Consider the following 22,769-nt stretch of genomic DNA (forward strand, 5'->3'; position numbering starts at 1 on the left):
GCAGAGAATTGGATTTACCTTTAGATGGGGATTAGTCAGGCACTTAAAGTGAAAAGATGAAAGGACAATGGTACTGATAGGGCCTGTAGGGAGGTAGGATTCCTCCTCCTAAGGAGAGGAAGAGATACCAGAGGTCTCAGGGTACACACACTAAGGAAAGTCCGTGGGAGGACACAGCAAGAAGGCCACCATCTGCATTCCAGGAGTAGAAGTCTCTCTGGAAACCAACCCTGATGGCATCTTGATCTTGGAATTCTAGCCCCCAGAACTGTGACAAACAAATTTCTGTTGTTTAAGCCACCCAGCCTGTGGTATTCTATTATGGCAGTCCTAACATATTAATACAGTAATTATTTTAAAATTGAAAAAGAATTAGTAAAATGAAATGCTGATGTTTTCCACCAGCTATTTTTATGCAAAAGAATGAACTAATGAATACATGGACTGATAACCAGGTAGATTCCTCAGACCAGAAATAGCAAAGTAATGGGATGATCCACAAAAAGATGGAGCTTTGAAAGAAAATGAGTAAGTGGGTTGCTGCTGACTGCTGGAAAGGTTTGAACAATGCAAGAAGACGGAGGCTGCATTCAAATTACAGTGTAGAACAGTGGTTTTTTTGTTGTTGTTGGTTTGTTTGTTTTTTTAGTTATTTCTGAGATATACATTTAAAGTAATAACTAGAAATATGACTTATAACATTATACCAGAACATATAAGATTTTTAGAAATTTCATGTAATGTCTGAAACATTTATATTAACATATTTCCATACAAATAACCCAATGAAAGTTTAGTATTAGTTGTTTTGTTTGTTTTTTTTTTATACTGCAGGTTCTTATTAGGCATCAATTTTATACACATCACTTTATACATGTCAATCCCAATCACCCAATTCAGCACACCACCATCCCCACCCCACCGCAGTTTTCCCCCCTTGGTGTCCATACGTTTGTTCTCTACATCTGTGTCTCAACTTCTGCCCTGCAACCCGGTTCATCTGTACCATTTTTCTAGGTTCCACATACATGTGTTAATATACGATACTTGTTTTTCTCTTTCTGACTTACTTCACTCTGTATGACAGTCTCTAGATCCATCCACGTCTCAACAAATGACTCAATTTCGTTCCTTTTTATGGCTGAGTAATATTCCATTGTATATATGTACCACATCTTCTTTATCCATTCGTCTGTCGATGGGCATTTAGGTTGCTTCCATGACCTGGCTATTGTAAATAGTGCTGCAATGAACATTCGGGTGCATATGTCTTTTTGAATTACGGTTTTCTCTGGATATATGCCCAGTAGTGGGATTGCTGAGTCATATGGTAATTCTATTTTTAGTTTTTTAAGGAACCTCCATATTGTTCTCCATAGTGGCTGTATCAATTTACATTCCCACCAACAGTGCAAGAGGGTTCCCTTTTCTCCACACCCTTTCCAGCATTTGTTGTTTGTAGATTTTCTGATGATGCCCATGCTAACTGGTGTGAGGTGATACCTCATTGTAGTTTTGATTTGCATTTCTCTAATAATTAGTGATGTTGAGCAGCTTTTCATGTGCTTCGTGGCCGTCTGTATGTCTTCTTTGGAGAAATGTCTATTTAAGTCTTCTGCCCATTTTTGGATTGGGGTGTTTGTTTCTTTAATATTGAGCTGAATGAGCTGTTTATATATTTTGGAGATTAATCCTTTGTCCGTTGATTCGTTTGCAAATATTTTCTCCCATTCTGAGGGTTGTCTTTTCGTCTTGTTTATGGTTTCCTTTGCTGTGCAAAAGCTTTGAAGTTTCATTAGGTCCCATTTGTTTATTTTTGTTTTTATTTCCATTACTCTAGGAGGTGGATCAAAAAAGATCTTGCAGTGATTTATGTCAAAGAGTGTAGAACAGTGTTTTGTAGATTATTTTTCACAAGCCTACCACAGGGGAGTAAAGCCAGTTTACATATATTAATAGGACTGTTGTGTTTGCTCTCTCTCTATGTCATTATTTTAAGTTATACTTACTGTATGAATTATGTTATGCTTATAATGTGTCTTTCACCATACCGTCTATTTTCTTGGCTCGTTTTGGGGGGATAGTGGGAAAGGTGGCTATTCATTTATTTATCCAGTAAGTGGACAAACATGCTTTTGTTATATTTTTAAATAATATTTTTTTAAATAAAAAATGAATCAAGGGCTTCCCTGGTGGCGCAGTGGTTGAGAGTCTGCCTGCCAATGCAGGGGACACGGTTTCAAGCCCTGGTCTGGGAAGATCCCGCATGCCGCGGAGCGACTAGGCCCGTGAGCCACAACTACTGAGCCTGCGCGTCTGGAGCCTGTGCTCGGCAACAAGAGAGGCCACGATAGTGAGAGGCCTGCGCACCGTGATGAAGAGTGGTCCCCGCTTGCCACAACTAGAGAAAGCCCTCGCACAGAAATGAAGACCCAACTCAGCCAAAAATAAAAATAAATAAATAAATAATAATAATAATAATAAATGAATCAATCAATTAAACAGTAACGTAGACATTTTCTCTTGGTGGACAGTTCCGTAAATGTTAACACATGCATTGATTTGTATAACACCCACCACAGTCAAGATGCGTAACAGTTCCATCAGCCCCAAACACTCTCTGTGCTAACCCTTTATATTTAAATTCTCACCTCATCCATAACCTCTGGCAACCACTCCTTTGCTCATATTTTTTAAAAAATAAAATTATACTTGGGTTTTGTATTTCTATGGGATTCTAGAAAGGTTTGCTTTTTTTTTCCTGGTGGTAACTTTCACATTAATATCTCTTATAAACCCCTTAGTTTCCTTTTTCCTGACTTAGGAGTTTACTATTTGGTTCACTAGCTTCTATTATCTATTCTCCATGCAGCAGTCAATGAGTTTAGTCTATTTTCTCCCTCCTTCTCTCATTTTTAAAGTGAAATAGTTTTCACTTTCTTGGAGTGTTTAACATCTGCACACTGTTCTTCCATCTTTATCCTAATCCTGTTTTAATCTTAGATTTACATGTAAATATACTTAATGCTCAGTACTTTGTTCAAAGTTCCGCCTATAACCCCATGTTCTGATGAAGCTTGTCTTGTAGTTGATTCCTCAGAAAAAAATCATGGTTGCAATATTCCAGATGCATATGTATGTTTTAAACTATTTTCCAAAGCCTTGGAAGTTGGAAAAAAAAAAAACTTTGCTGGATAGACAGTAATTGAGTCATACTTTTTTTCCTTGAGTTTCTTGAAAATGTTATTTCAGTGTTCTTTTGCTTTGTGTATGCTATGGAGAAATCTGATGTGAATCAAGATTTCTTTCTGTTGTAAATGGCTTTGTTTTTGTGTTTGTTTTTTAGAGGCACAGAAATATGTTTTTCTTGATCTATAAACATTAGTAGTTTTACTGGCATATGTTTTAAGGTTGAGAATTATGGGTCCTTTTTTGCCCAGATCCTAGTGGGCTCTTTAAATGAGTATATATTCAGTAAGATGAAATTGCCATTGGTAAAGGTAAATTATTCTTGAATATTGGCAACTTAATGTGGTTCAACTTCATAGATTTTGGTCTTGTTTTTACTTCAGGAACATTTATTTTGAATTATTACTTACATTTTAAGGTTCAGATCTTGATTGGGTTGAATCTCAAAAACAATGAAGTCTTTTCTTAGCTTTCTTCTGATGTAGTCGTAATGATGGCAACTTGACCAGCTTGTTGACTTGGCTGTGAGCGACTTTCATAACAATCAAGTGACTTAGGACTGCCCGTTCCCCTCACTCCCAAAGGCCAGTGGATTGTTACGCAGAGGGTGCAGAATTCACTTAGAATTTAGGTCAAGTTCAGACTGTATTTGAGTTGCACTTTAATAAACCAGGACTATCAATACATCTCTATAAATAGATACTGTTTGGGGCCTCACTGGTGAGTCCTATGATACCAAGGGTTAAAAAAAAAAAAAAAGGCAGTTAACATCTTAGAACATTTAGTTTGAAATTATGTACCCTGGACCTTCCCAAAGAATCTGTCTACATGTAAATACTATCGTGTTTTTGCCTGTCAAAGCTTTGAGGAAGCAGTTTACATCTCTGAGCAATCCAAATACCTCTGAAGTTTATGGATTTCTTTTTCTCGACAAACCTAAGAGTCCTTTTTACTTAATGCAAGTGTGCAAAGAAAGAGTGTCAGAATAGTTGGTACAGGTAATGCCCTGAAAGATGTGAATCACTGCCCGAGGCAAAAACCTGAAAGCGTAGCGCTCCCTGCTGTGAAACAACTGAGGTGCAGGAGGCCTTCATAGGACAATCGACCTTGCCTCTGCCGTCACCTGGGTTTGTGCATGGCTTCATCAGCGCTTCCTGGTAACAGTATGAAATATGAAGTGTCAAGCTGAGCACGTACAGAAGGTGACCTGGACTACAGCCTGGCTGGATGAGGGATCAATGACTTGCAGGTTCCCAGGCAAGATAACAAATAGAAGTGAGACAGATGCAAGCAAAACGGGCAGGAGAAATGAGGGTACCAAGAGTGAGTAGCCAACAGCAGGGCACAGCTGCAGAAGGTTGTAGAACTAGCACGCTAGAACCTGACCTGGGAGGTGCTGCCTGGAGTGACCATGCTCTCTTTACAGAAAAGGCTGATTAACTTCTAATCCTTCCCTGTCCTCAGTGAAATGTGTGACTGGGGGCCAGCTACATCCCAGGACCTAGACTTGCCCTGGAAACGCCATGAAGAGCAAAATCCACACAGTCTCCTGCTTTGTGAAGCTTGGAGTCTGGGACATGAGACAAACATTAACCGTACAGATATGCGTAACCTATATATGTCTTTTTAGCATCACATTTTTGGAGGGGAATTCTAGCTTTTTAATTTTTTCCCCCTTTTACTAAAAACAAAATAGAAGAAATGATACAGGATTAAACCTGCAAAAGTATTTAATTGGTAGAACACGTATACAACAAAAATGTCTGGATAGGAAGGTAAGCTTATTTGCAGGAAGGTAGTTTGTAGTTTTTATATGAAACATTAAAAAAATCAAACATATGCTACATGGGTGCCACTGTTTACAGCAATATTGAAGGAGAGAAAACAACACTTATTTAGAGACAGATAGACCACAGCGTCTAGTTTTTACAGCATCAGTTCAGTGAGTTCACAAAACTATATTCCATGTAGATAAACAGAGTTTAAGAATTGTTCCCAAATATGTCGCATTTTCGGCCCTCAGAGGTTCATTCCCACATATTTCATCTACTCTAAATTTCTAGCTACTGAAAGGGAGGATGATTCTATGCTTTCCAAGGAGTTACAGAATCTCTGTAGAGCAGAGGCCAACGGTCACCGCCGCAAGTCCGCTCTCACCAATAGCCCTTGCATTTTTCAGAGAAATATCTAGGAAAAAAAGTCAGACTCCACCCTAGTCACTACCTTCTATGCCAAATATCTATGTGTGACATATATCTCTGTGTGACACATGTACATATGAAATGTGATGAAAAGAGGTGCAGAGAAGTGGTACATCCCCAAGAAAGCATACACCAAGGATTATCATGTACTCTGAATAGTCAGAACAGGCTTCCTGGGGAAGTAACAGTTGAGCTACAGCTAGAAAGAAGACCAGATTCCTGGGAGAGATGGTAAAGGGCTGTGGAGAGAGGTGACAGAAGGTGGTGGTTGCTGAGAACAGAAGGCAAGGGACGGGGGCATGTGATATGAGAGGAGGCTGAAGGGACCATCAGAGGCCAGATGATGTTAGGCTCGAGAGGCTACAGGAGGGATTGGGATCTTTATCCTAAAAGCACTGAGGACCATTTAAAGTGTTTTAAGCAAGGTGATTACATATTCAGGTTTTCTCTATGAAAAGACCATTCTGGAATGACTAAACACACTTAGCAACCGAAAGGTTTCCCACATACAAATACAGTATGGGAAACAAGTTTGTCCCAGGAGAACAGCGCCCCCTAGGATGACGCAGTTTGGGGAGCCACGTGTGTTAGCTGCGGCAGTACAGCGAAAACGTAGGGAAATGTTTAAGGCCAGAACAAGACTTTTTAATAATGTTTTATTTTCATCCGTCCAATAGGGCTTAGCACTTGGCAGGCATCCTGCACCAGAGTTAATCCCTCCCTGGTTCTGTTTACTGAGACAGAAGCTGAGCTGAACCCCCAGCTGAGTATGACTAATTATCTATATTATATAAAGAAGCTTTTTGTTACAGAAAAACAAAACATGCCAATAGTTGGTAGAATGTGTGCTCAATGTGCCTGCAACTGGGAAGCCATCGCGTCTCTTCGTAAAGTTGTTTGGATTTTTCTTTTTGGTCACCGGTGCACAAAGCCTTTTTGTTTATTTCCATGTCAACAATTGCTTCAGAAAGTCCCCTCATCTTGCAGTGGTCAAAATTATACCCACTCGGGGTGGGGGAATTCCATTTTCATAGAGGCCTTTTACAAGCATGAGTGGTTTTATGTAGGATATTTCAGAAGTGTAAAAAACCACACACTACTCCCATAGAGTTTATACAGTAAAACATTGCCTAATTCACGCCTGTGTCTGTCCCAATACAACATACTGACATTATTAGAGTAAAGCCTCAATAAAAGGAAAACTAATTGTTACAGTGTATGGAGAAGTGGGGATACCGCTTTGATTATGGAATATCATTTGTCTAGCGCTAAATACAGTCCAAAAAGCCTTTGTGCAACCAGGAAGTCCTTCAGGAGAAGAGTGGATAAACTGTAGTACACGCAGACAATGGACTATTATTCAGCACCAAAAAGAAATGAGCTACGAAACCATGAAAAGACATGCAGGAAACTAAAAGGCATGTTACTAAGTAAAGAAAGCCAATCTGAACTGGCGATATACTGTACGATTCCAACAATGTGACATTCTGGAAAAGGCAAAACTGTGGAGTCAGTAAACAGTTCAGTGGTTGCCGAGGGTAGGAGGTGGAGGGAGGGATGAATAGGCAGAGCACAGAAGATTCTTAGGGCCATGAAAACACTCTGTCTGATACCATAATGGTGGATACACGTCCTTATACATTTGTCCAAACCTAAAGAACGTACAACAGCAAGAGTGAACCCTAACGTAAACTGTGGACTCTGGGTGATTATGATGCATCAGTGCAGGTTCATCCATTAAAACACATGTACCACTTTGGTGGGGGGATGTTGACAATGGGGGAGGCGGTGCATATGCGGGGGCAGGTGGGTACACAGGAAATCACTGCATCTTCCCCTCAGTTTTGCAGTGAACCTAAAATTGCTCTGAAAATTGTCTCAATAGAAGTTTTTAGGGACTTCCTTGGTGGCGCAGTGGATAAGACTCTGAGCTCCCAATGCAGGGGGCCGGGGTTTGATCCCTGGTCAGGGAACTAGATCCCACATGCATGCCGCAATTAAGAGTTTGCACGCCACAACTAAAGAGCCCTCGAGCCGCAACTAAGATCTGGCACAACCTAAATAAATAAATATTTTTAAAAGGTTTTTATGAGGAATAACACACAAAGAAGATGTTTATATGAGCTATCATGTTTGGCTAGTTTCAGTACAATGCTATCTAAAAGATACAGCCAGTTGTATATTTGTATCTTCTGCTAAAACAATATTTGAATGCCTCCAAGGCTATAAGCTTGCATGACTAGGACAAAAATAAAACCTATTGAGAAATGAAGAATCTAGAGGATGAGTTGGTTGTGGAGGAAACATTATGATTTCTACTTAGAAGCACTTTTTTTATCTCAGAAAAACACCCAGAACTCCTTCTGCTAAAATAATGCTGAATATTATTAATGACACGTTATAGTGGTATTAAAATACAGTTTTTGCTATACTTTTCCTATACACTGAGAGATATGGATAAGGATTTTGAGATACACCTCTATTTTTGACTTAACTGCACTCCATGTATCCACACTAGCACACCAATATAAGGTAGGATAAAACACAGGTTTGCATGGGATGCTATGCTGGTATTTATTAATAGAATTCTACCTATACAGAAATAGTAGTAAAATAATAATAGGTTTTGTGTCAATTACTCAAGTATTTTTGGAGTAGATGATAAGATTATGTTGAAAAGTAAATTGTAAGTTTCTTTGCTGAAGTTGCCGTGAATTTTTTCCTTTGCGTGTCCTTATATATAAAATGCTCACGTGTGAAGCATGCCAGGATCTAAGCAGACAGGGAGGAGACCGAAGCTAAGCAAGGAGCCTGGGAAGCACAACCTAATCCAATTCATGCCCCCAAATATAGCAGCCAAGTAACTCATTGTACAAAAGGCAAGCTTAGCCCTGGTGGAGGCTGTTTCTGAGACCTAAGGATGTCCAGCTGTTAAGTAAGGCAGCGATAGAGAAGAAAGCTACTATGTCAGCTCATACTAAAAAACCAAGCGAGCACTGACATCATTTTGACTATTTACTCCATGGCAGAAATGCAACCCGTGGGGGAGGGAGGAGGTCTGGTATTGGTGGGACAGGTATAAAGGAAGCAGGGTCTGCTACGGGAGCTTAAGGCAGATGAATAGAGATTTGGGGCAGGGTTCAAGTCAAAGTTGGCAGGAAGGGTACTGAAACCTTAGGTGGAGGAAATTGAGGCCTAATATCACTGCGATGAACTGGCCCAAGTGGTCCTCCCATTGTTAACAATAACCATAAAAATAATAACAGCTACCACCTAGTGGACGCTTGGTGTGTCCCGGCACATTATGTATATCATCTCATTTGGATTCAATTTTTACAACAACCGAATGTGGTAGTTACTAGTGTCTCCACTCTTAGAGATGAGGAAAGTGAAATATTGAAAGATTTGATAAGTTGGACGAAGTCACACCAGCAGAGGTGGGATTGGAGCGCAGGCTTTCTTTCTGACTGTCCACACCCGTGCTCTTGGCTGCTACCAGATTCCACTAGGGGTTAAATCCTCTGACCAACTCTGTCCTGCTTAGAATTTGATGAGAATTAGATGATCTGAATCAACTGCTGGGGTTGTTGGAGATTTGATTGAAGGACTCTGGAACTCTCTTTTTTCCATACCACCCAACTATAGAGCATTACACTCAGTCAGTGAATATTCATTGTTCATTTTGGATTGTTTGAAATCCAAGTTAGGAAGATTAAGGATAAAAATGATAAGAGCAACAACAAAACCTTCTCCTTTACTACCCCAGGATGAAGACTTATGCTTCTTGGGAGAAAGAAGTTTTCTTCTCTATCGAGGCAGGATGCAATATGTATCTTCTCATAAATCATGATTCTCTGGGACCTGCCTGTACTCGCCATCTGCACAATTTTGAACAGTTGGCCAATTATGTCAATTGACCCAACTTAATAAATGTACATATAACTTGAGTTAGACATCCAGTGGCTAGCCAAATGAACTAATGCAGTATGTCTTTTCTGAGATTCTCTATTCCCATGTGTATCTGGCATATAGTAAGCTCTCAGTAAAAGTTGGCTGCTCTTATGTGTGTTACTATTATTATGTACAAAGTAATCGATGTTACAGCTGCAAGGGTTTTAGATTGAGAACCCTCTACTAAAATGTTTCTGTATTTCTAGTGGCTATTAAACAGGACATCATTAGAGACTTTGGAGAAGATTAGCTAATGAGCCTCTCAATTCGAGACAACTCAGCTGTGCCTTTTCTTCTCTTAATGGCAGATCTTCTTACTCTCCAAGGCACTATTTAAACTATTAAAATAACTGATGAGATCATTACTGTTGTCAGAAAAGTTCAGCCTGAGCAGCTATTTTTACTAGTAAATGTGAAGTATTTGTTCCAGTAGAACTTCTTACACGCTTAATAACACTACAGAAGAAGCAGGTAACAGCAGAGCAGAGACGCAGCTCCAGAACTTCTGGGTCCAAACAACAGTAAGAGTATATTAACCTAATGTTACATTTTTTTCAGTCTGAGGTGTGGTTAGAGTCATTCCTTTGTGTGAAGACAATTTCAGGTTGAATTTCTCTATGATTTTTAAATCGAATGAACACAAAGGCCTTAACTGTCAATCAGACTCACACAAAATACATTTCATACCCAGCACAGACCGTTATTGATGATTAGTAAAATATATAATAAAAGTAATAGTATGTGCAACATTGGTGCCCAGGAGTGCCCAAACCCATGACATAGAGCTTCCCGAGTCCCCATTTCTGCCAGGATGAAATTTGGTGTCTGAGAGAGAAATCTGTGGGGAATAGGTAATACAAAGCTGCCACTGCGTTTAGGGGTCTCTCAGCTTGTTTATCTTCCATATCATGTAGCTTTTTCTGGTGGGTGACGGGAACTCTCAGAAAAAATGTTCGAGAGCAATGCTCAAGGGCAGGTCCACGTAAACAAGGGCGAGCAGAGGAAAGATGGGAGCATAATCACAAATAATAGCATCGCTGCTCATTCCAAGGTCAAGGCTGTGACATGCAGACCTCACTGGAGTTCAACAACCATTTACGAGGTTATTCTTTCAGCAAAAGTGAGTGCATTAATAAGAAAAACTAGGAATCACATGACTTTATATGGTGCCTAAATGCATTAAGCACTCCCACAAGCCTCACTGTCGGGCTGAAATAGCCTCATTTCACCACTTCCCCGATCCATAGATGTGTGGGAAACCAGAGAGGGTAGCAGCAGTGTCATGGGATGCCTTCATCAATGCCTACCTCAGATAAGCATACCCTCTAAATAGAAAAGAAGGCCCTTCAGCCAGCTTCCATCAGGATCAACATTCCTAAATTATTTTTGGTAGCAATTGGGAGACATGAATGATGCTAAGTGGCCACCTAAGAGTCAACCTTGAGATGTTTGCTTTTGGCAGAATGTCAGACTAGATATTCTGAGGGGCCCTTTCACTGGAAAACACCTACGTCCTGCATTAAACATCTTTCAGAGCTGTAAGTACTAAGTTTTATTCACAGAAAAGCAAAGTCCCTCTAAGGTACAGCAATCAGGACCAGAAAGGTGAGTGGTACCCCAGGACTACACTCCCCTCCCACCCCCGCCTCCATGAAGCTGAAGTGGTTCTAAGTCAGAAGTGCTCCCTGGCTCTTGGCAAAAGAAAATGCATTTCCTCTCTAGAGAAAAACATTGCAACCACTCAGGCTTTTCAAATATTAAATTAAACGAAATATTTTTGCATTAAAATGATTGAATCTGTAATCAAAATTTTTTGCACAGAGAAATTAACAGGCCCAGATGGCTTTACAAGTAAAATCTTCCACAAAAGCCAGATGCTCAGAAATACATCTAGCGAGAGATGTTTAAAAATAGTATGGAGAACACTAAAACACTGTGCTGAAAGACAATAATAAAGACAAAAGCAACGAAGAAATTCTATGCTCCTGGGTAGGAAAACTCAATATCATAAAGCTCCAAGCAGTATACTCAATAGTATTCACTCTCCAAATTAATCTAGATTCAACCCAATTCCAGTCAAACCCCTAGTTTCTGTTTTTTCTTTCTCTTCTTTTTTTTGAGAAACTTGACAATGTGGTTCTAAAATTAACATGGAGTAGCAAACACATAAGAATAGACAAGATGCTGAAGAAAGAGAATTTGAGAAATCATTTTCTACCAGAGAGGAAGACATATTGCAAAGCAATGGTCAATTAAGAAAATTCAGCGCTGACACTAAAATCAACAAACTGAGAAGAGGAACACAATAAAGAACCGAGAACTAGACTAACACATACATGAAAAACCGAAATAAGAAAGCAGTGGTGGCGTTGCAGGTAACTGAAGAAAGGATCAAGTTTTCAAAATAGCCCTGGGACAGTTGGTTAACCATGTGGGGAAATTTGACCCCCTTCTACACACCACATCCCAAAATAAGTTCCTGATGGATGAAAGACTTAAATGCAATACAAAAAAACTTCAGATCTTTTAGAAGAAAATTAGGAAAATCATTTTATAAACTTAATAGTGAAGAAGGGCTTTCAATAAGACCTAAAACTACTACTAATAAAAGACTGATAACTATAATTATATCAAATTTTTTACTTAAAGTACATCAGAAGACTTTATAAAGAACATTAAAAGGACAACCCATTGGGAATTCCCTGGAGGTCCAGTGGTTAGGACTCACTTTCACTGCCATGAAAGCGAGTGGCACAGGTTCAATCCCTGGTTGGGGAACTGAGATCCCACAAGCTGCGCAATACGGCCAAAAAATTAAATAAAATGAAAAAGGACAACTCATAAGCTGTTAGAAGATACATGCAACACATATAACTGAGAAAAGAATCTTATTTCAGACTGCTACCTATCAAAAAGAAAAACCCCCGAACAAGGAGAATAACAGGCAAAAGACATGAAGAGTTATTTCAAAGAGAAGGAAGCCAAATTACAAATAACTACAAAATATTTACCCTCACTAACTTTTCAGGAAATACATCTTGAGATCTCAATGAAGCACAATTTTATAAACATTGGTTTGGAAAAATAAAGATCTGATTATTCAAATTGTTATAGCAACTTATATAATAAATTATTATAACAACCAATATGGCAGTATCTCATAAATTTGAATACTTGCCTAGTAGACTAGCATAAAAGTGTCATGATATCATTGTTCACAATAGAAATTGTCAATAACCTGATATCCACTGATAAAAAAATGAATAAATGTATTTTGCCTGGTAGAACATGATTTGGCAGAAAATCAGTTAGCTCCTGTTACATGAAATAACGTGAAAAAATCTTGGAAATATAATATTGAATGAAATGGCAATTTTCTGAAAACTGCATATAGTCTAGGAAAAAAATTTTATGTAACTTAAAAACAAACAAAATTAAATATAATTTTTTCCATTTTGTGACTAAATTTTTTTTTAAGTTTTTAAAAGAGGTAATGCTAAGCATTATCTTGGGGGAAGAGGAAGTAATAAAATGAAGAAAATTCACACAGGTTGATTAAAGGTATTTGGGGGAGGAGAGGAGTTCACAGGTGTTCCTTTTGTTTATTATGCTTCATTGTAGGTAACATATAGTTTTTGTCTTCAGCAAACATACAATATCTTTGAAGAGTATTAAGACATTATTTCTTCAGCTAAACAAAGACACTGAAGCAAGTGTTTTTATTAAGTATTTACTGTAACATAGAAGGAACAGCAAATGTGAGCGACGTCTGCACAGAGTAACAGCTAGAAATGCTCTCCCATAAAAAGGTGATGATTCTGGAGCTTTGAGGAGACGCTCCAAAAAGAAAGAACAAAGTTCTCGTTGTTCTAATGTAAGTGTGTGGTCTTTAGGATTTTGAAAATCTTACCATAACTGGCGATCACAATGGCAGCATGTATAATAAAATGAGCTCCAAACTGAAGTTTAGATCCATTGTTTAAACTCAGCTTTATCACTAATTAGCTTTGTGATTATGGGGAAATCACTTAATCTCTTGAGCCTCATATTCTGCATCTGTAAAATTTAGTTGATTTATGAGCGTTGATGTTTTCCCTAACTACTCTCTTAGGAACTTTCAAGGATATAATACAGTGTTCTTAACAATAATCACCATGCTGTGAATTAGGTCCCCAGAACTCATTCATCTTATAACTGGAAGTTTGTACCCTTTGACCAGCAACTCCTCATTTCTGCCACTTGCTGGCAACCACATTCTGCTCTCTGTGTCTGTGAGTTTGGCTTTTTGATTTCACATGTAATTGAGATCATTCAGTAATTGTGCTTCTTTGACTTATTTCACTTATGGTAATACTTTCAAGGTTCATCCAAGTTTCCACAAATTATAGGATTTTCTTTTTTATGGCTAAATAATATTCCATTATATGTATTTATGCATTTTTTATATATATATATATATTATACATAATATATATAATGGCAGGACATCTCACTGCAGTGCTGGAGCCTTGGGTGCAGTGGAGGGACCACCAGGCCCTGCCACTAGCTGACCCTGGAAGCTTTCTGGATTTGTTTTCTTACAAGTATTGATTATTCTTGGTTTGAAACTTATTTCCAAAGTGCCCCAGCGGTTTCTCAGTCTCTGTTCCAGGGACACGGGTGGTGCTGGGGCTCCTGTCCCGGCTTATCAATTCCATATTCATCTCATTTTTAAAAAAATTTATTTATTTATTCATTTATTTTTTATTTTTGGCTGCATTGGGTCTTCGTTGCTGCGCGTGGGCTTTCTCTAGAGACTTGAGGACACGGGGACGGGGAAGGGTAAGCTGGGACGAAATGAGAGAGTGGCATGGACATATATACACTACCGAATGTAAAATAGATAGCTAGTGGGAAGCAGCTGCATAGCACAGGGAGCTCAGCTTGGTGCTTTGTGACCACCTAGAGGGTGGGTTAGGGAGGGTGGGAGGGAGGCTCAAGAGGGAGGGGATATGGGGACATGTATACGCATATGGCTGAGTCACTTTGTTAAACAGCAGAAACTAACACAATGTTGTAAAGCAATTATACTCCAATAAAGATGTTTAAAAAAAAAGAAGTTGGCATTATTTTAAAATTCATTAATTAGTTATATTTTAGATTCACTCATTGTTTTTGAAAGAAAAAAATTAAAATATCTGAACTATAATATCATTTTAATAAGTTCTCCCAATGAAACATCATTTAACATGTCCCATTCATATAATTAACAACTGCGTTTTAAAAGTTTCTTTCCCAATCTCTTACACTCAGGAGTAAAATATGACAGTTATAGGCCTCAAAATCTATTGTAATGATTATTCTTGGAGGAACGGGCTAGTTGGCAACACAGTTCATTTTGTTAGTTTGTTGCTAAGAGTCGAATATTTTTGGCATTTGCATCTGAGTCCTCTGCTTTGTGGCTACTGTTGCCTGGGGTAACTTTAGAAGGCAGATCTTGAGCTGAAATTCACTCTGAAATAATACTTTTATGTAAAAGTTTGCTGTGTACTCGAACAGAGACTATACTCTCTTCCTTAGATAAACAGTTTAATGGCTATGTTGGAATAAAATATGACTTCCTAAGGCCTCATTTCCCCCCGAAGGATGTGACGCTCAAATAAATATCTGCCCAACAGGCACCTCTTAGCAGAGGGCCACCATCTGGACTCACTTTACAAAGGACCTATCTTTTTTCTTCCACAGATGGTGATTCTAGTTTAATGGTGTGGTGGCCGAACTGGGGAGGCGTTTAGAGCCCATCCCTGCGATGTCCAGGCACAGCTGGGGGGTAGAAGTTTCTAAAGAGCTTCGTGGGAGCCAGACAAAGACGGGTAGGTGGTACCTATATCTTTTCATGGGCTCTGCACCACTTGCCCTTGACAATACTTAAGTATCTCTGGTTAGTAAGAATAACAATTTTTTAATAGGGTGCTCAAACTAACACTGGACTCCAGTAATTTTTGAAAACTCGAGGGCTGCAAATTGAAGACACGCTAAAGTAGGACTGCGAGGGGAATGACATTTAAGGCTTCAAGAAATTTCTCAATTCTAGACTCTAGAGTCTAGAATTAGTCTTCCGTTCACAGACTAACTGCTGCGCCCTCTGGTGGGCACATGTGGAAGCTCTGACGATTTCACACTGTGCCCTTTCTAAGACTTGCACCTACATCGCTCTTCCCTAGATTTTCTTCCCACCAGTTTTTAAATTTTTTTTGAAGTCACTAGCCAGCTGGCCGACTTACTAAACACTGTCCACAAGTCAGGGCAGATTTGTAGCCCAGGCCTTTTCTCTGTCCACACATAGTGGACAAACCCAAATACTGATGGACATTCTGTCCCTAAGAGGGTTTCTTTGTCAAAGTCGTGAAATAGTATAAGCTTCAGCCCCAAGCCAGCTGGTCTCTGCAAGCTGGGGGGCCAGAGAAACACACAGCCAGAAGGGAAACCTTGAGGAGGAACTTGACTCACGGAATCTTGGAGTGATTGTATCTCTATCCACTTCCAAACGTGGGATGTGTGTGTGTGTGTGTGTGTGTGTGTGTGTGTGTGTGTGTGTGTGTGTTTGTGTGTGTGTTGAGGGGAGGTGTATTTTTGTTTTTGTTTTTCCTATCACCAAGCCCTCAGAACTCAAAGGTTTTTGCTTGTTTGTTTTAAATATTGCAACGTGATCTTTACAATACTCTGAGTAATTAAGGGAGGGGATTCTGTTTACATGTGGAGCAAAGCAAGGGTGGGGAAGGGACTGGAAATGACCAGACGGTTGCAGGGTGGTAGAAAGGGCTGCAACAGCTGAAGGGAAGCCACAGAGAGGTGGCAAGAAGTCCTGAGCCTTGTGACTCAGCAAGGTGGCAAGTGACAGCGGGGATGGCTTGGTGGAAGACAGGTGAGCACTCCCTCTGCAGTCCTAGAGGTTTTTAGGAGCACACCTTGGTACCCAGGACCCAGTGTCACCCACTGCTGAGGATTCCTGTCGTTAGTCACTAAGGGGAAGTGAAGTCCCCAAAGCGGGGTGGGGCGGGGGTGGGGGGTTCCTGGAGCACGTGGTTTAAAGGACAAACTACTGTCTAGGGACTCGATATTTACAACAATTATATTTGAAAAGTCAAGCGAATTTGAATTGAAGCAGTTGATTTGATCTAATGTTTCCAGATACTATATATACATAGAATTTGTTTACTTATAAATTAAATGCATTCTGTCCAGATGCTATGGTTTAAAATGTGGCAAAAGGAGGTATCAAAGTGCCATCTTGAGGGAAAGTGGAGAATTGAGCAGAAAATACTTGCAAAACTTTTTGTCTTTTCTTTCTTTTTTTTTCCCCTGTAAAAGCAACAACATGATATTATGTTATAATGGTAATAATAATACCTTATCTTGCATGGCGGTACAAGGAGTAAAGCACACAGCAGGCACTCCACAAGAGGGACATATTGTAATATTCTCTTTTTTTTTTAATTAACTTATTTATTTATTTTTGGCTGCATTGTGTCTTCGTTGCTGCGCTCAGGCTTTCTCTAGTTGCTGCGAGCGGGGGCTACTCTTTGTTGCGGTGCACAGGCTTCTCATTGTGGTGGTTTCTCTTGTTGCGGAGCACGGGCTCTAGGCACACGGGCTTCAGTAGTTGTGGCATGCGGGCTCAGTAGTTGTGGCTCACGGGCTTAGTTGCTCCACGGCACGTGGGATCTTCCCGGACCAGGGCTGGAACACATGTCCCCTGCATTGACAGGCAGATTCTTAACCACTGCGCCATCAGGGAAGTCCCATATTGTAATATTCTTACTTGCATTCTTTTCTTATTCTTGTTAGTCAGAATGGTGTTACTATATTTATTAACAATACTAATCGCTGATTGGTGGGCCCACTGAATTTTAAGTCTAGGATATCCACTTAACAAGCTGTTCACATTTTTGTTTTTTGATTTCCTCTTTGACTTCTTCAGTGATCTCTTGGTTATTTAGTAGTATATCGTTTAGCCTCCATGTGTTTGTACTTTTTACAATTTTTTTTCCTGTAATTGATATCTAGTCTCATAGTGTTGTGGTTGGAAAAGATATTTGATACGATTTCAAGTTTCTTAAATTTACCAAAGCTTGATTTGTGACCCAAGATATGATCTATCCTGGAGAATATTCCATGAGCACTTGAGAAGAAAGTGTATTCTGTTGTTATTGGATGGAATGTCCCATAAATATCAATTAAGTCCATCTTGTTTTATGTATCATTTAAAACTTGTGTTTCCTTATTTATTTTCATTTTGGATGATCTGTCCATTGGTGTAAGTGAGGTGTTAAAGTCCCCCACTATTATTGTGTTACTGTCGATTTCCTCTTTTATAGCTGTTAGCATTTGCCTTATGTATTGAGGTGCTCCTATGTTGGGTGCATAAATATTTACAATTGTTATATCTTCTTCTTGGATTGATCCCTTGATCATTATGTAGTGTCCTTCTTTGTCTCTTGTGATAGTCTTTATTTTAAAGTCTATTTTGTCTGATATGAGAATTGCTACTCCAGCTTTCTTTTGATTTCCATTTGCATGGAATATCTTTTTCCATCCCCTCACTTTCAGTCTGTATGTGTCCCTAGTTCTGAAGTGAGTCTCTTGTAGACAGCATATATGTGGGTCTTGTTTTTGTCTCCATTCAGCCAGTCTATGTCTTTTGGTTGGAGCATTTAATCCATTCACATTTAAGGTAGTTATCGATATGTATGTTCTTATTACCATTTTCTTAATTGTTTTGGGTTTGTTTTTGTAGGTCTTTTCCTTCTCTGTCTTTCCTGCCTACAGAAGTTCCTTTAGCATTTGTTGTAAAGCTGGTTTGATGGTGCTGAATTCTGTTAGCTTTTGCTTGTCTGTAAAGGTTTTAATTTCTCCATGGAATCTGAATGAGATCCTTGCTGGGTAGAGTACTCTTGGTTGTAGGTTTTTCCCTTTCATCACTTTAAATGTCCTGCCACTCCCTTCTGGCTTGCAGAGTTTCTGCTGAAAGATCAGCTGTTAACCTTATAGGGATTCCCTTATATGTTATTTGTTGTTTTTCCCTTGCTGCTTTTAATATTTTTTCTTTGTATTTAATTTTTGATAGTTTAATTAATATGTGTCTTGGCGTATTTCTCCTTGGATTTATCCTGTGTAGGACTCTCTGTGCTTCCTGGACTTGATTGACTATTTCCTTTCCCATATTAGGGAAGTTTTCAACTATAATCTCTTCAAATATTTTCTCAGTCCCTTTTTTTATCTCCTCCTCTTCCAGGACCCCTATAATTCGAATGTTGTTGCATTTAATGTTGTCCCAGAGGTCTCTGAGACTGTCCTCAATTCTTTTCATTCTTTTTTCTTTTTTCTGCTCTGCAGTAGTTATTTCCACTATTTTATCTTCCAGGTCACTTATCTGTTCTTCTGCCTCAGTTATTCTGCTATTGATTCCTTCTAGAGAATTTTTAATTTAATTTATTGTGTTGTTCATCATTGTTTGTTTGTTCTTTTGTCCTTCTAGTTCCTTGTTAAACGTTTCTTGTATTTTCTGTATTCTATTTCCAAGATATTTGATCATCTTTACTATCATTACTCTGAATTCCTTTTCAGGTAGACTGCCTATTTCCTCTTCATTTGTTTCATCTGGTCGGTTTTTACCTTGCTCCTTCATCTGCTGTGTGTTTCTCTGTCTTCTCATTTTGCTTAACTTACTGTGTTTGGGGTCTCCTTTTCGCAGGCTGTAGGTTCATATTTCCCATTGTTTTTGGTGTCTGCCCCCAGTGGGTAAGGTTGGTTCAGTGTGTTGTGTAGGCTTCCTGGTGGAGGGGACTGGTGCCTGTGTTCTGGTGGATGAGGCTGGATCTTGTCTTTCTGGTGGGCAGGAACTAGTCTGGTGGTGTGTTTTGGGCTGTCTGTGACCCTATTATGATTTTAGGCAGCCTCTCTGCTAATGGGTGGGGTTGTGTTCCTGTATTGCTAGTTGTTTGGCATACGGTGTCCAGCACTGTAGCTTGCTAGTCGTTGAGTGGAGCTGGGTCTTAGCATTGAGATGGAGATCTCTGAGAGAGCTTTCACCGTTTGATATTACGTGGGGCTGGGAGGTCTCTGGTGGACCAATGTCCTGAAATCAGCTCTCCCACCTCAGAGGCACAGGCCTGACACCTGGCCGGAGCACCAAGACCCTGTCAGCCACACAGCTCAGAAGGAAAGGGAGAAAAAAAGAAAGAAAGAGAGAGAGAAGGAGGGAGGGAAGGAGGGAGGGAGGGAAGGAGGAAGGGAGGGAGGGGGAGAGAGAGAGAGAGAGAGAGAGCGAGAGAAAGAAAGAAAGAAGGAAAGAAGGAAAGAAAGTTATTAAAATAAAAAAAATTTAAATTATTATTAAAAAGAAAAAAAGAAAAAAGTAATAAAAAAAGAAAAAATGGGCTTCCCTGTTGGCACAGTGGTTGAGAATCTGCCTGCTAATGCAGGGGACACAGGTTCGAGCCCTGATCTGGGAGGATCCCACATGCCGTGGAGCAACTAGGCCCGTGAGCCACAACTACTGAGCCTGCGCGTCTGGAGCCTGTTCTCCGCAACAAGAGAGGCCGTGATAGTGAGAGGCCCGCGCACCGCGATGAAGAGTGGCCCCCGCTCGCCGCAACTAGAGAAAGCCCTCGCACAGAAACGAAGACCCAACACAGCCATAAATAAATAAATAAATAAATAAATAAATAAATAAATAAATAAATAAATAAAAGAAAAAACAAAAAAGCAAGCAAGAAAGAAGAGAGCAATCAAACCAAAAATCTAATCCACCAATGATAACAAGTGCTAAAAACTATACTAAAAAAAAAAGGCAGGGCTTCCCTGGGGGCGCAGTGGTTGAGAGTCTGCCTGCCAATGCAGGGGACACAGGTTCGAGCCCTGTTCTGGGAGGATCCCACGTGCCGCGGAGCAACTAGGCCCGTGAGCCACAGCTGCTGAGCCTGCGCGTCTGGAGCCTGTGCTCCGCGACAAGAGAGGCCGCGACGGTAAGAGGCCTGCGCACCGCGATGGAGAGTGGCCCCCACTCGCCGCAACTAGAGGAAGCCCTCGCACAGAAACGAAGACCCAACACAGCCATAAATAAATAAATAAATAATTTAAAAATATATTAAAAAAAAAAAAAAAAAAAAGGCAGACAGAACCCTAGGGCAAATGGTAAAAGCAAAGCGATACAGACAAAATCACAAAAAGAAGCCTACATATGCACACTCACAAAAAGAGTAAAAGGAAAAAATATATTTATATATAAAAAAGAGGAAGAGTGCCAAATCAATAAACCAAATCAATAAACAAATCTACCAATGATAATAAACTCTAAATACTAAACTAAGGTAAACATAAAACCAGAAACAAATTAGATGCAGAAAGCAAACCCCGAGTCTACATTTGCTCCCAAAGTCCACCTCCTCAATTTGGGATGATTCGTTGTCTCTTCAGGTATTCCACAGGTGCAGGTGCATCAAGTTGATTGTGGAGCTTTAATCCGCTGCTCCTGAGGCTGCTGGGAGGGATTTCCCTTTCTCTTCTTTGTTCGCACAGCTCCCAGGGTTCAGCTTTGGATTTGGACCCGCCTCTGCAGGTAGGTCGCCTGAGGGCGTCTGTTCCCCGCCCAGACAGGACAGGGTTAAGGGAGCAGCTGCTTCGGGGGCTCTGGCTCACTCAGGCCGCGGGGAGGGAGGGGTACGGATGCGGGGCGAGCCTGCGGCGGCAGAGGCCGGCGTGACGTTGCAGCAGCCCGAGGCATGCTGTGCGTTCTCCCGGGTAAGTTGTCCCCGGATCACAGGAGCCTGGCAGTGGCGAGCTGCACAGGCTCCCGGGAGGGGCGGTGTGGAGAGTGACGTGTGCTCGCACACAGGCTTCTTGGTGGCGGCAGCAGCAGCCTTAGCGTCTCATGCCTGTCTCTGGGGTCCGTGCGGATCTCCGCGGCTCGCGCCTGTCTCTGGAGCTCGTTTAGGCGGCGCTCTGAATCCCCTCTCCTCGCGCACCAGGAAACAATGGTCTCTTGCCTCTTCGGCAGCTGCAGACTTTTTCCCGGACTCCCTCCCGGCTAGCTGTGGCGCGCTAACCCCTTCAGGCTGTGTTCACGCCGCCAACCCCAGTCCTCTCCCTGCGATCCGCCCGAAGCCCAAGCCTCAGCTCCCAGCCCCGCCCGCCCCGGCGGGGGAGCAGACAAGCCTCTCGGGCTGGTGAGTGCTGCTCGGCGCCGAGCCTCTGTGCGGGAATCTCTCCGCTTTGCCCTCCGCACCCCTGTGGCTGCGCTCTCCTCCGTGGCTCTGAAGCTTCCCCCCTCTGCCACCCGCAGTCTCCGCCCGCGAAGGGGCTTCCTAGTGTGTGGAAACCTTTCCTCCTTCACAGCTCCCTCCCAGAGGTGCAGGTCCCGTCCCTATTCTTTTGCCTCTGTTATTTCTTTTTTCTTTTGCCCTACCCAAGTACGTGGGGAGTTTCTTGCCTTTTGGGAGGTCTGAGGTCTTCTGCCAGCGTTCAGTAGGTGTTCTGTAGGAGTTGTTCCACATGTCGATGTATTTTTTATATTTGTGGGAAGGAAGGTGATCTCCATGTCTTACTCCTCTGCCATCTTGAAGGTCCCCCTGTATTCTTTTTTAAGGTACCTTCCCAACCAAGGTCACACGTGCCACTTGACTGTTTATTTCACAATGCCCGAGCATTGACACAGATCCTCACAGGATATGGAAATTTCTGCCTGTGTACAGCACAGTGTCCTTTGAAAGTTTCTTGGAGTTACAAAGTGTGCACACGTTCCCTGGGGGTGTTGGGTGCAGTGAGGAAGCTGCCTCAGTGGATAAAAGATAAATGTTGACACCTCTTTAGAAAGAGCAAGTAAAACAAACACATACATGCACAATCATAATCTCCACCTGGGAATCCCACCACATACTACTACGTTTATAATAAAATTGTCTGATGCTCAAGGGCAAAAGAGAGACAACTGTTTATTGAATATCTGTTTTGTGCCAGTTGCTGCAGGGGGTATTTTGAATATAGTCTCTTCTCAGAAAGTCTGAACTAAGTGGATAATGACAATAATTTCTATACTTCATGCAGCACATACTTTGACACAGTGGGGTGAGCACTTAATCCAATATGACTGAGGTCCTTATGAGAAGAGGCGGAGAGACACAGGGGACAAGGCCATGTAAAGACAGAGGCAGAGATCAGAGTGGTGCTGTCCCAAGCCAAGGAGGGCCTAGGGCTACCAGAGCTGGAAGAGGCCAGGAAGGACCCTCCCCTGAGGACCTCAGGGGGGGCACCTGGATTTCAGGCTTCTAGCCTTCAGAACTGTGAAAGAAAGAATTTCTGTTGTTTTAAAGCATTCAGTTAGTGACAATTTGTTACTGAAACCCTAGGAAATTAAAACTATATCTGAAGATGAGGGATCATCAAGAGAGG

The 22,769-nt window shown here is 40.9% G+C and overlaps 1 protein-coding gene across 1 annotated transcript in view; it reads left to right on the forward strand.

Annotated features, from left to right (window-relative positions):
- LOC309651646 (uncharacterized protein) overlaps nucleotides 1–22,769 on the forward strand; it is a 105,623-nt gene that overhangs the window by 14,886 nt on the left and 67,968 nt on the right. Inside the window, exon 2 of the mRNA XM_082444545.1 lies at nucleotides 15,066–15,193. The gene's annotated coding sequence lies outside the window, so the exon portion shown is untranslated. The remainder of the gene's footprint in view (nucleotides 1–15,065; nucleotides 15,194–22,769) is intronic.

The sequence above is a fragment of the Balaenoptera physalus genome (genome assembly GCF_965194825.1).
Source record: "Balaenoptera physalus genome assembly, chromosome: 21".
Classification (NCBI taxonomy): Eukaryota; Metazoa; Chordata; class Mammalia; order Artiodactyla; family Balaenopteridae; genus Balaenoptera; species Balaenoptera physalus.